The sequence below is a fragment of the Triticum urartu genome, chromosome 1A (assembly GCF_056163025.1).
Source record: "Triticum urartu cultivar PI428250 chromosome 1A, HENAU_Tu73, whole genome shotgun sequence".
In the NCBI taxonomy this organism is placed as follows: Eukaryota; Viridiplantae; Streptophyta; class Magnoliopsida; order Poales; family Poaceae; genus Triticum; species Triticum urartu.
In genome coordinates this window covers 457,787,023-457,799,127 of record NC_141873.1, presented here as the reverse complement: position 1 = coordinate 457,799,127, position 12,105 = coordinate 457,787,023, and positions in this window count along the sequence as shown.

The window sequence follows — 12,105 nt, the reverse complement described above, 5'->3', positions numbered from 1 at the left end:
ATGCATATACTTACCTTATGGTCTTAAGCTGGCTTTGGAAGAGATGAACCAGACTAAACAAGGTTAGATAACACAGAAACATCTACTAAACAGAGCAGGAACAACAAACCAGAAGAGTACCAAGATTGGGATGACATGTAGTGATTGAGTACTAGGTACTCTATTGGATATAGACATGTCCCCAAAGGTAAAGATATGCAATGAATTCAAAGATTTCCTTCCCTTATATGTCTTTCCCCCCTGAATCTGATATGGATAATGGGAGAAGATAGGGAAAAGAAAATCAGAGCAAAACAAGAAAAATTGAATTACACAATCATTACACATACTAACATGTCTTTCCCCTCTTAAAGACATGTGATCTCTCTCCTCTTGAATACCAAGCATCTGGGGTCTCTCTCTATTTGATGTGATTAAGCAATCTCCCCCTTTGATGTGATTAAGCTTTGATGTGAGCTCTCTCTCCCCCTTTGACATCAATTTCCAAGAAGGGTCTTCTGGAATGGGAGTCGAGGTTTGGTCCTTGAGCCACATGGCAAAGCAGCGTATAAAATGTGATGCAGGTAGAGGACAAGAATCATTGAGTGGAGCTGGAACAAATATGCAGGATGCAAATGGCAAAGTGTTTTCTTAGCATTGAAATCAGTAGCACCGAGTTATTTGCTTCGGTGGCACCGAGTTGGTTCGGTTTAGCCGAGAAGAACAAATCGGTGAGGCCGACTTAAACACGAAGAGAAAACAATTGTCATCTCATCTCACTAGGCAGATAAGATCTCACAAAGATTTGCAAGGAATTAACTGAAGGATTTGCAATGAATTGGATGCAAGGAATGTAGAACATAACAGAGAAAAGAAAAGAAATCTAGATGAAGTGTTTTTTGTTTAAAGAAGGGAAAAAAATATGCAACAAACAAATGCAAGAACTCGGAGACACACTAGAGAACCTCATCTAGAAAAGGTCAGCGACAAAGTCACCTATGTTAGAGTATATTGACTGAGGAGTCAAGTGAGAACACTTGATTGTAGGTCATACTCATCGTTTAAGCTCAAAATGAGGTTGCCATTTTTTGTTTAAGCATTTTGATGTATTCTCATCTTTTTGAGTTGCTTTGACCCATGGCTTGGGGTAAAGCTTCTCTAAGATGGAATGGCATACCTTGGGTGGTGTTGTTGAACTTGATCATGTAGTTGAACTTATGTGGGATGCTCAAGGATGATGTAGCTCATCAATGAGTTGGAGCACCGCTCGTAGTTTGAGTTCATCTACCTACATGCGTTACTCTTGAAAGGAAGAGCACTTGTGTATCCAAAGTGACAATTATGATTTTGATATAAAGAAATTGTCAAAGGATATGTTGAAAGTTTTCAAGCTTCCTTGTCTTCAACCACCATATTGTAGAGACTTGGTGATGTAGAGATTGCTCAAGATGTGAGTGGTTTGCAATATCATAGATTTAGATTCATCCAAGTACCTACAAGGGTTAGATACCATGCAAGGGTGCAAATATATCCAAGACATATGATCATCATAAGAGAAACATCAAGGATTAGTCAAAGGCTCATGCCTTGCATGTATCCAAATGGAGTTTCTACTCCAAGGTTTAGGAATCAATGATGTTCAATTCACCTCTCAAACGGCAAAATACGTTATCATCAAGCGGTTTGGTGAAAATATCCGCCAATTGCTTATCGGTACGAACATGCTTAAGATCAATGTCCCCTTTGGCAACATGATCTCGAATGAAATGATGACAAACTTCAATATGCTTAGTTCGGGAATGTTGCACGGGATTGTGAGCAATCTTAATAGCACTTTCATTGTCACAAAGCAATGGAACATGTTTCACATAGATCCCATAATCTTTAAGAGTTTGGGTCATCCAAAGTAATTGAGCACAACATGAACCGGCGACAATGTATTCCGCCTCGGCAGTAGATAAGGATACCGAGTTTTGTTTCTTGGAGGACCAAGACACAAGAGATCTACCAAGAAATTGACAAGTACCCAAAGTGGATTTTCTATCAACCTTGTCTCCGGCATAGTCCGAGTCGGAATAACCAACAAGATGAAAAGAAGACCTCTTAGGATACCAAATGCCAAAATTTGGTGTATGGATTAAGTATCTCACTATCCTTTTCACAGCCTTAAGATGACATTATTTGGGGGCTGCTTGATATCATGCACACATGCACACACTTAGCATAATATCGGGACGGGAGGCACATAGATATAACAATGAACCAATCATAGAGCGATAAACCTTTTGGTCAACTGGTTTGCCATCCTTAGTCAAGTCAAGATGTCCACTAGTAGGCATGAGGGTATTCATACCTTTGCATTCTTGCATGTTGAACTCCTTGAATAAGTCCCTGGTATACTTTGTTTGAGAAACAAAGGTACCCTCCTTAGTTTGCTTGATTTGCAAACCAAGAAAGAACTTGAGTTCACTCATCATAGACATCTCAAACTTCTCCGACATTAGCTTTCCGAACTTTTCACTAAAATGAGGGTTAGTCGAACCAAATATGATATCATCAACATAAATTTGGCACACAGATAATTCACCATTAACCCTTTTAGTAAAAAGAGTAGAATCTATTTTCCAATATCAAAGCCTTTTTAATAAGGAACTTGGTCAAGCATTTATACCACGCTCTAGGAGCTTGTTTAAGACCATAAAGAGCTTTGTGAAGTTTGAAAACATGGTCGGGTTTCTTAGGATTAACAAAGCTGGGGGGTTGTTTAACATAAACTTCCTTCTCAACTTCACCATTTAGAAAAGCACTTTTAATGTCCATTTGGTACAAGGTAATATCATGGTGATTTGCATAGGAAAGTAAGATGCGGATGGACTCAAGTCTAGCAACGGGGGCATATGTCTCACTATAGTCCATACCTTCGACTTGAGTGTAGCCTTGAGCAACGAGACATGCTTTGTTGCGAACGACTTGTCCATCTTCGTCTTGCTTGTTGCGAAATACCCATTTGGTACCAATGATGTTGCGGTTGTTGTCGGGCTTCTCGACCAATGTCCACACTTGGTTCCTCTCAAAGTTGTGTAGCTCTTCATGCATGGCATTTATCCAATCCGGATCTTCCAATGCTTCTTCAACCTTCATAGGTTCAATGCTAGAGATGAATGAATAATGTTCACAAAAATTAGCCAAACGAGTTTTAGAGAGAGTGATTCTCCTGGTTTGGATATCATTGAATATTTGTTTGACGGGATGGTCTCTTGTGACTCTTGCTCTAACTCGTGAGAGCTTTTGTTTGGGTCGGGGTGGAACATCTTCTTCATCATCTTGTTGCTCCTCTTGGCCTTCTTCATTGTTGATGTTTCCATTCTCTTGTAGAGGTGGAGAAGGAGGTTGATGAGGTTCATCTTGGTGTACTTCCTCGTTTTCTTCATCTTGCGTGTCCCACTTGTGGATGCCTCCATGTCAACTCTTGGTTCACCTTGACGTGAGGTAGAAGCTTCCACTTGGACGGACGAGGTACTCTCCTTCACCTCCATTGGACGAATCTTGCCAATAGACAAGTCTTGGATTGCTTCCGAAGGGTCTTTGTCTCCTACATCAATTGGAAATTTCTCTACTTGCGAGTCGTTAGATTCATCAAACTTCACATCTATCGTCTATTCAACCTTTTCGGGTGAAATTGTTGTAGACACGGTAAGTGTGAGAGTTTGAGCCATAACCAAGTAGGAAACCCTCATGAGATTTAGGAGCAAATTTAGAATGACGATGCTTATCAAGAATGTAACACTTTGAGCTGAATACTTGAAAGTATCCAACTTGGGGTTTGTTACCGGTGAGAAGCTCATATGCCGTCTTGCCGAGTAGCATGTGAAGATACAAGCGATTTGTTGCATGACAAGCTGTCTCAAACGCTACTGCCCAAAAGTGTTTTGGCGTCTTGTACTCATCAAGCATCGTTCTCGCCATCTCAATAAGAGTCCGGTTCTTCCTCTCAACAACTCCATTTTGTTGAGGCATGTACGTAGCCTAGAACTCATGTGAAATCCCTTCTTTGTAAAGAAAGGTATCCACACTTGTGTTCTTGAACTCCGTTCCGTTGTCGCTGCGAACCTTCTTCATCTTCACTTCAAATTGATTTTGGGCCTTCCTAGCGAAGTTCTTGAAGATCTTTTGGACCTACGATTTATCATCAAGAAAGAACACCCACGTAAATCTTGAAAAATCATCGACTATGACTAGACCAAATGAGTTTCCACCGAGACTTTTGTAGGCATTGGGACTAAAGAGATCCATATGAAGTAGCTCGAGCGGTCTTCTCGTGGTCATGATGTTCTTCACGGGGTGACTTCCTCCAACTTGTTTTCCTACTTGACAAGCACTGCACAATCTATCCTTGTCAAATATAACATCTTTTACTCCAAGGATATGATCACCTTTAATAAGCTTATCAAGATTTCGTATCCCCACATGACCTAACCTTCTATGCCACAACCAGCCTTTAGATGATTTAGCAATTAAGCAAGTTCTAGGTTGAGCCTTTTTAGTTAAATCAACGATGTAAAGATCACCTCTACGTAAACCGGTAAAGACCATTTTATGATTATCCCTATGAAACACTTGGCAGTCTACTTCAGTAAATAGGACATTGAAACCAAAGTCAGCAAGTATAGATACGGAAAGTAAATTATAGCCAAGGGATTCAACGAGCATAACATTTTGTATGGAGCTATCATGTGAGATGGCCACCTTACCAAGGCCAACCACCTTACCCTTTGAGTTATCACCAAAGGTGACATAATTTCAAGGGCCGTTGTTTTCAGCAAGCTCACGAAAAATGTCCTTATCTCCGGTCATGTGATCGGTACATCCACAATCAAGAACCCATTCCTTTCCTCCAGCCATGTAGCCGCGAAGATTAGCCATAAGATCAAAGTGTCTCATAGACTCATCGAGATCAAAGCACTATTATCATCTTCATCATAGTATCCATGTTCAACATTGTCTTGTGATTGATCAATTCCTAGAGAGAGTGATTCATTAGATAAGTGATCATCACAATGTTCATCTTTGTGAATTCTAATGGCTTCGGAGATGATATTGCTAATGATTCCAACATCTCCTTTGGCTCGCATGAGGTTAGTAAGCTCAAATAAACAATCACCAAACTTAGGATCATTGGAATTCATCTTACTCAAAGCAATAGACTTGTGGAGAATCTCATCTAAGTTTTGCAAGGAATAATTTAGAAATCGTTCCTCAAGAAATCTCCATATGGTGTAAGCACAATCAAGAGCAGGCAAGCTAGCGATCAAGTTTCTAGGTACTCCTCTCACTACAAAAAAAATACACTTCCGTGATGATATGTGTTTGTCACAGTAGGCCCCGTTTTCTGTCATGCATGTACATCCATGACAAATTTATGACAGAATCAAGATAGTCATACCTGTACTGTCGTAGAAGTGTTCCATGACATTACCAAAATTATCATCACGGAAGTGTCCACTTCCATGACGATAAATCGCGCGTCATAGAAGTGCTTCGTCAAGGGTGACCGACACGTGGCATCCACCATAACGGAACGCCGTTAAGCTATCGGGTCGGGTTTTGGATCCGATAACCCGTTAACAGCCCCGACCAATGGGGATTTTCCACGTGTAAAATCATCATTGGCTGGAGGAAACACGTGTCGGCTCATCGCTGGGACAGGTGTCATCCACTCATTGGACAGAAGGCGCCTATGATACGTCGACATGTGGCACGGCCCAACAGAGGCCCATTCCTGTGAAAAGGCCGGCCCGTTTGACTTGGTCAAAAGGTGGCAGGCCGGCCCATGGAAAGCCTGTTAACGGCATGTTCGCATATAGCCCATTTACAGCCCGCTATCCCAAGGCCCATTACGCCCTATTTGAATTAGGCCCAGTAGCATCATCTGGGCCATCCAATATGATTCCAGCCCGTTTTCACTTCTGGCCCATGTATGGCCCATGACGTCCTTTGGCCCATATGAGTCCCTATGTAACTCTTGGCCTATTAACGGCCCGTGGTGAAACTGGCCCGTAATGAACATTGTATCACTTTACACCCATTAACGGCCCGTGGTGAAACTGGCCCGTAAAGAACAGTGTATCACTTTATACCCATTAACAGCCCGTTATTCCGTTGGGTCGTTTCCAGCCCATGTTATCTTTCGGCCTTCTCAGAGCCCATTTATTCTTGGGCTATTTTCCAGCATTCTTTTACTTACGGCCCGTTACTGTCATTTTCTGCTTGTGGGCCAGATTCAGCCCGTGGTTACAGTCGGCCTGTTTGTGGTCCGTTAATACGTTGGGCCGTTTTCATAGAGTCATCAAATACGGCCTATTAATGATGGCCCATTATGGTCGGCCCATGAACGGACGATTCCAACTCTAGCCCGTTTACGGCCAGAATGCGGTCTGTTTGGCCCATGTTTGGCCAATCGATCATACGGCCCGTATAAGGCCCATTGATGATACGATCCATAGAAGGCCCATTGTTTCTACGGCCCGTAGAAGGCCCATTGTTTCTACAGCCCGTAGAAGGCCCACTGTTTCTATGACCCGTAGAAGGCCCACTGTTTATACGTCCCATAGAAGGCCCACTGTTTCTATGGCCCGTAGGAGGCCCAGTGTCACTACAGTAAATATTAGCCCATGGTTATTGTGGCCTAGTTTTAAAAAATAGGTTATTGCAGCCACTAGCAAACCGCATAAAAAGAACTGCACTGACTACAAGCAAACAAATAAACAAGACAACAAGGAAATAAATAAGCAAGCAACTTACACTAGGCTATCACGGCTATTACACATATTACATCCACTGGGCATCAAAGTTCGCCACCAATGCAAATATAGGGAACACAACAGCATATAAATGCCGCAACAAAACAAGTCCAGAACTGAAACCACTTCAGAAGAGCTCAAGAAACAATATCCTGGGTACCCATACTGCTGGAAAGATGCTTAGCAAGCTTATTAACTTTCTCTTGTTTGGCGCTTAAGTCCTCCAGCGCTTGTTGTTGCACCAGAAAGTATGCATCTGAATTCTGCAGGGACTTCCTCAGTCCTTCGGCTTCCTGTCGCATAACATCTGATCGATGTCTTTCAACTTGAAGTTGAGACTCAAGAAGCCGAACTGATTCAGGCAATGAGTTCGAAGAGCTGGTGCCAGCAGTGGTAGCCAGTAACTCGAACACTACATCAAGACATGACTTTGGGGTTGTCTCATTGTCTTCAATATAGTTTTTATCAGCTTTCTTGGAGACCAACAGGGATGTCTCACTATCTTGAACCTTATCTGCATTACTTCCTTTACCATTGCATAACAGGGTACTCTTCTCCAATATTTTATCCGCGTTCTAAAAGAGAAACAAACAAACACATCTCAGGTTTACAATGTAGTATATGAAACTCATTTTGGTAAACCAGTTCAGTAGTAAGGTGGACAGGATAACAACATGAAACAAACATATATCTATGTAGCATGGTCACTGTATGGTCTATATCATTCTAGTTTATGTTGCCAAATCAAGATAGATACAGTTCAAATCATATCTATTTAAGACAAAGCAGCATAGACAGAATATAAGTGCGGGAAACTACACAGCAATAACAACACTTGTAATGTGCATGGCATGAGAACATAACTGTTTATTCAATTGAAACTGAAATCAACATAGAGCAAGTTACAACAGCAAACAACCAAACACGTTGAAGAAACAGGTTTAAAACATACCTGTTGCGCCATTTGAGTTTCAATTGCATCCTTCAAATTTGAAATTAGTTGGTATCAGTAAATACAGTGATGCAAGAGCAAAGTAGTATGAACCATAGCTATGGAACCTGACCTAAGAACAATTCTTCTTCTGCTTTAAGCGTTGTCTTCGGGTTCGGAGTGGTGGTCCTCGTGATTTGTGCACTGCAGTTGCCTTACCAACTGCTCGTGTTTGGGTGCTCTGTGGTGGAGATGGTGCTGTGTCAACGGGAACTGGGTGTCTATCTGCTGGGGTTGGGGTTAGAAGGGGTGTAGCTGGTTCTCTGTCCAATTGGGTAGGGGTACAATCTGCATGAGTGTGGGTTATGTGTGGTGGGGCTGGTTCTTGGGCAAGTACAACTGTGGTTCTATCTACATCAACAGGTAGCACAATCTTTTCTGAAGACCGTGTTTTTACTCCCACAGATACTGCCATCACTCCCTCCAATTGAAATGGCTGATAAACAAGAAAAGTAACTGAATGTACAGACATTGTAAGTTAGACAGGTGCAATGGATAGTAGGGAAGAAAACAGGGCATGGAATAATTCACATTTATGTTGTCTAAGCAAACAGAATAGCAGGACATAATTTCACATATATGATGGCTAATTAAACAGGATAGCATGACACAATTTCACATGTATGATGGCTAACTAAACATGATAGAATGACATGCTTCAAAATATGATGACTATGTAAACAGGATGACATGATATAACTATATGATGTGTCTATTAAAGTGGTTGGCATGCCATAAATCACAAACATGCCGTCGATGGAAACATGATGGCATGATATAATTCATGGATAGAATGACATAATTTAAAATATGATGACTATGTAAATAGGATGAGATGATATAACTCTATTATGTCTTTAGAAAATGGGTTGGCATGCCATAATTCAGATACATGCTGTCTATGTAAACATCATGGCATGACATAATTCAAATATATGATTTATATACTAAGGAAGTGAGCAGAGGGCAATCGCATATATGATGTGTCAACTAAGGAGATGGCATTCAATATTGTGTATATGATGTAAAAACTAAGCATTGCAATACAACATATGCATTATATGAGTAATAAAACCTTGCCAAGTTTGAGCATACACCTCAGGGGGATAATAGGACTGGTCATCTGCCTCTGAATCCTCCTCTGAAGAGCTATCTGTAACCAGCAAGATATCTGCTTCAGCAGGTAGCATTGTCTGCTCTGAAGACCTTGTTTTCACTCTAGATTTCTCCATCACCAATTCAAATGGCCGATGCACAGGAAGAGCAGTTGAATATACAAATATTGTCGACAAAAGCAATGAGAGATACAAAAAAAGGACGACATGATATAATTCACATATATGACGCTTGCCTAAACAGCATGGCATTGCATAATTCACATGCATAGTGCCTTGCAACAAGATAACATTGCATAATTCACATATATAATGTCTTGCAACAAGATGGCATTGCATAATTCACATATATGGTAATTAGACACTAAACAGGTGGCATTCACACAAAGCATGTCTAAACTAAGCAAATTACATAGCAATGCAAGATACTATACGCACGACATGAGCAACATAACCCTGCCAAGTTAGGGCATGCACCTCGGGGGGGGGGGGATATGACTGGTCATCTGTCTCTGAATCCTCCTCTGAGGAGCTATCGGTAACCAGCAAGACATGCGCTTCATCAGATAGCATTGTCTGCTCTGAAGACCATGTTTCCACTCCAGATTTTTCCATGACCGTGCCGAATGGCTGATGCACAGGAAGAGTAATTGAATGTACTAAAATTGTTGACAAATTTAACACGTAATAAAAAAATGATGGCATGATATAATTCACATATAAGATGACTGGCTAACCAGGGTGGCATTGCAAAATTCACATATATGATGCCTGGCTAGACAAGATGGCATTGCATGATTCACATATACGATAAAGAAACTAAATAGATGGCATTGACACAAAGCATGTCTAAACTAAGCAGATGACATCTTTAATGTATACAGTAAGCAATGCAAGGCACGATATGCATGATATTACCAACATCAGCATGCCAAGTTAGAGCGAAGACCTCATGGGGTAAATAGGAGTGGTCTTCTCCTTCTGAATCCCCCTCAGAATAGTTATCTTCCTCTTGATTACGATCCGAAATGGGTGGAGGGGGGCTACCTTTGCGCCCACCATGGAATGATGTCTACATGAAATTTTATTGCCACACAAGGCTCGTCTCTTTTGCTCTACATGATCAGTTCCATTGTGTACAATAACTGGCATGCATAGGAATAAAACATAGTGAGATTATGTAAGGAGTGCATGCACAAATCCAGAGTGATGGTAGCAAACTGTGGATAGACCCAAAACCAATGATAGCAGGCAGATAATAGCTTTAGTTAAAAAATACAGATAATGGCTCCTTTAATGTTTGTTTGCACCCAACATGAAACTCATAGTAGACACCAGAGATTAACCAGATAGTAGACAGATAGTACTGATTGCTGCCCCAATATGTACCCCACAACCATTTAAAAACTCAAGTTTCAGCATTAGTTTGGACCCGACTCGGAGTCTAATAGGTGAACACGACGATAATGTAGCATGTCATCATATTAAGCGATGCATAACGTAAGAAGACACGGAAGAGTGCGACCTCTCTTGCGGACCCGTGTAGTCCTCAAGGTCATCTGCTCAGTTGATGATGGTAATGCAGTTGCCGTGGCTGCCGGCGGCGGGGAAGAAGATCTGAGGCGGCGAAAGACAGTCTGGAGAGCGGATCCCTACTTTGGTGAACCCTTCCGTCGTTGGAGCAGCTGAGCTGGGGTGGAACACAGCGCCGCAGGAGTAGGACAAACCACACAAGGTTTTCTTTGACACATATCTGTAACAGAAGTAATTGAGTAAGGGCTTGTTTGAATTTGAGGATTCTAACAATGCATGGCTAGGAAATAGACAGGAATAGGATAGGAATGCACGTGCAAAATAGAGAATTTAAAAACACAGGATTTCTGCCAATCTGGGTGTTTGATTCACAACAATTGGAAGATCACACGATGCAAAAAAGCATGGTGAGATTAAGTCAAACCACAAGAAAATGTACGGTTATAATGCTATTATGCTACTATCTCTTAGTCTTGTGCTTGATGAATAGGAATATGAAAAGGAGGAGAAGTGGAAATTAGAATTCCTACAATTTTTCTTTCAAGGAGACACTAAAGGAACAAATCCTACAGTTTTCCTTTGCTCCATTCCTTTGCACCAAATTCATGAAAAGTAGTACCATAGGAAACTTTCCAATTCCGATGTTTTTCATTCACTTTTCCTTTCAAGCACTGGCGATTCTAGTAGGCAGGCTTGAGCAAGGAAAATCCTACACTAAAAAATGCTTTTGTGCTACTTCTATTACTTTGGACCCAGGCCACTGCCATACTAGCTCAACTCCCAGGCCCATCGACAAATGCACAGCTCAAATGCGTAGAGATAAATAATGATGGCGTTCAAGAGAGTCCATCACAAATAGCTAAGTTTCCTAGTACCTCACTGCTTGTCATATAGTAGGATAAAATAATCGTATTTCCCGTTACTATGAGTGCTCAGTGGACAATATATATAACATGTAGAGTAAAAAAGAGATGCAACAAGTGTACAACCTCTTTGGCGAAGCCATGTCGATCTCAGCGTGATTGGGTTGGCTGGCGAGGATGCTCCGGCTGACTTGGCTGTCGGAGGAGGGGAAGAAGATCTTAGGCGTCTGGAGATGGAGCCCGAGGTACTGCTCCGCTGTGATGGTGGGTTTCGTCGTTGGAGCAGCTCCGGTGAGTTGTACGACGCCAAGGCTGAAGCAGGACAAGAGAGACAACGAACAACGTTAACCTGAGTGGAATTCTAATAGCATCTCCAATACATGACGTAAAATACATAACCACAAAGTGCTAGATGTAAAATACATCAGCCTCTCATCTCTTAACTTAACTGTCGAAACTGAATTTAACTGTTGAAACTAAACTTAACTGTTGAAACTGAACTTAACTGTCGAAATTGAACTTAGCTCTCGAAACTGAATTTTGCTGTCGAAACTGAACGCACTAGCAAGGTGAGGCTACACGTCGGTCGACTGACTTTTTCATCTCTGGTCAGTCAATTTTGCAGCTGTTGGATACGAAATCAAGGGCCTGCGGTTCATCTTCAACCTCCACCCCCTGAGCCGCTAGCCACCACCGGCCAAACAGCAGCCCCCCACCGCCCGCGGCCGGTGGTGCGCCACCTCGCCCGCCCTGAAAACACTCCCCACCGCCGGTCCGTCACCGCCCTGGCCATCCCTCTAGGCCCCCCCGTGCCGAGCTTTTTC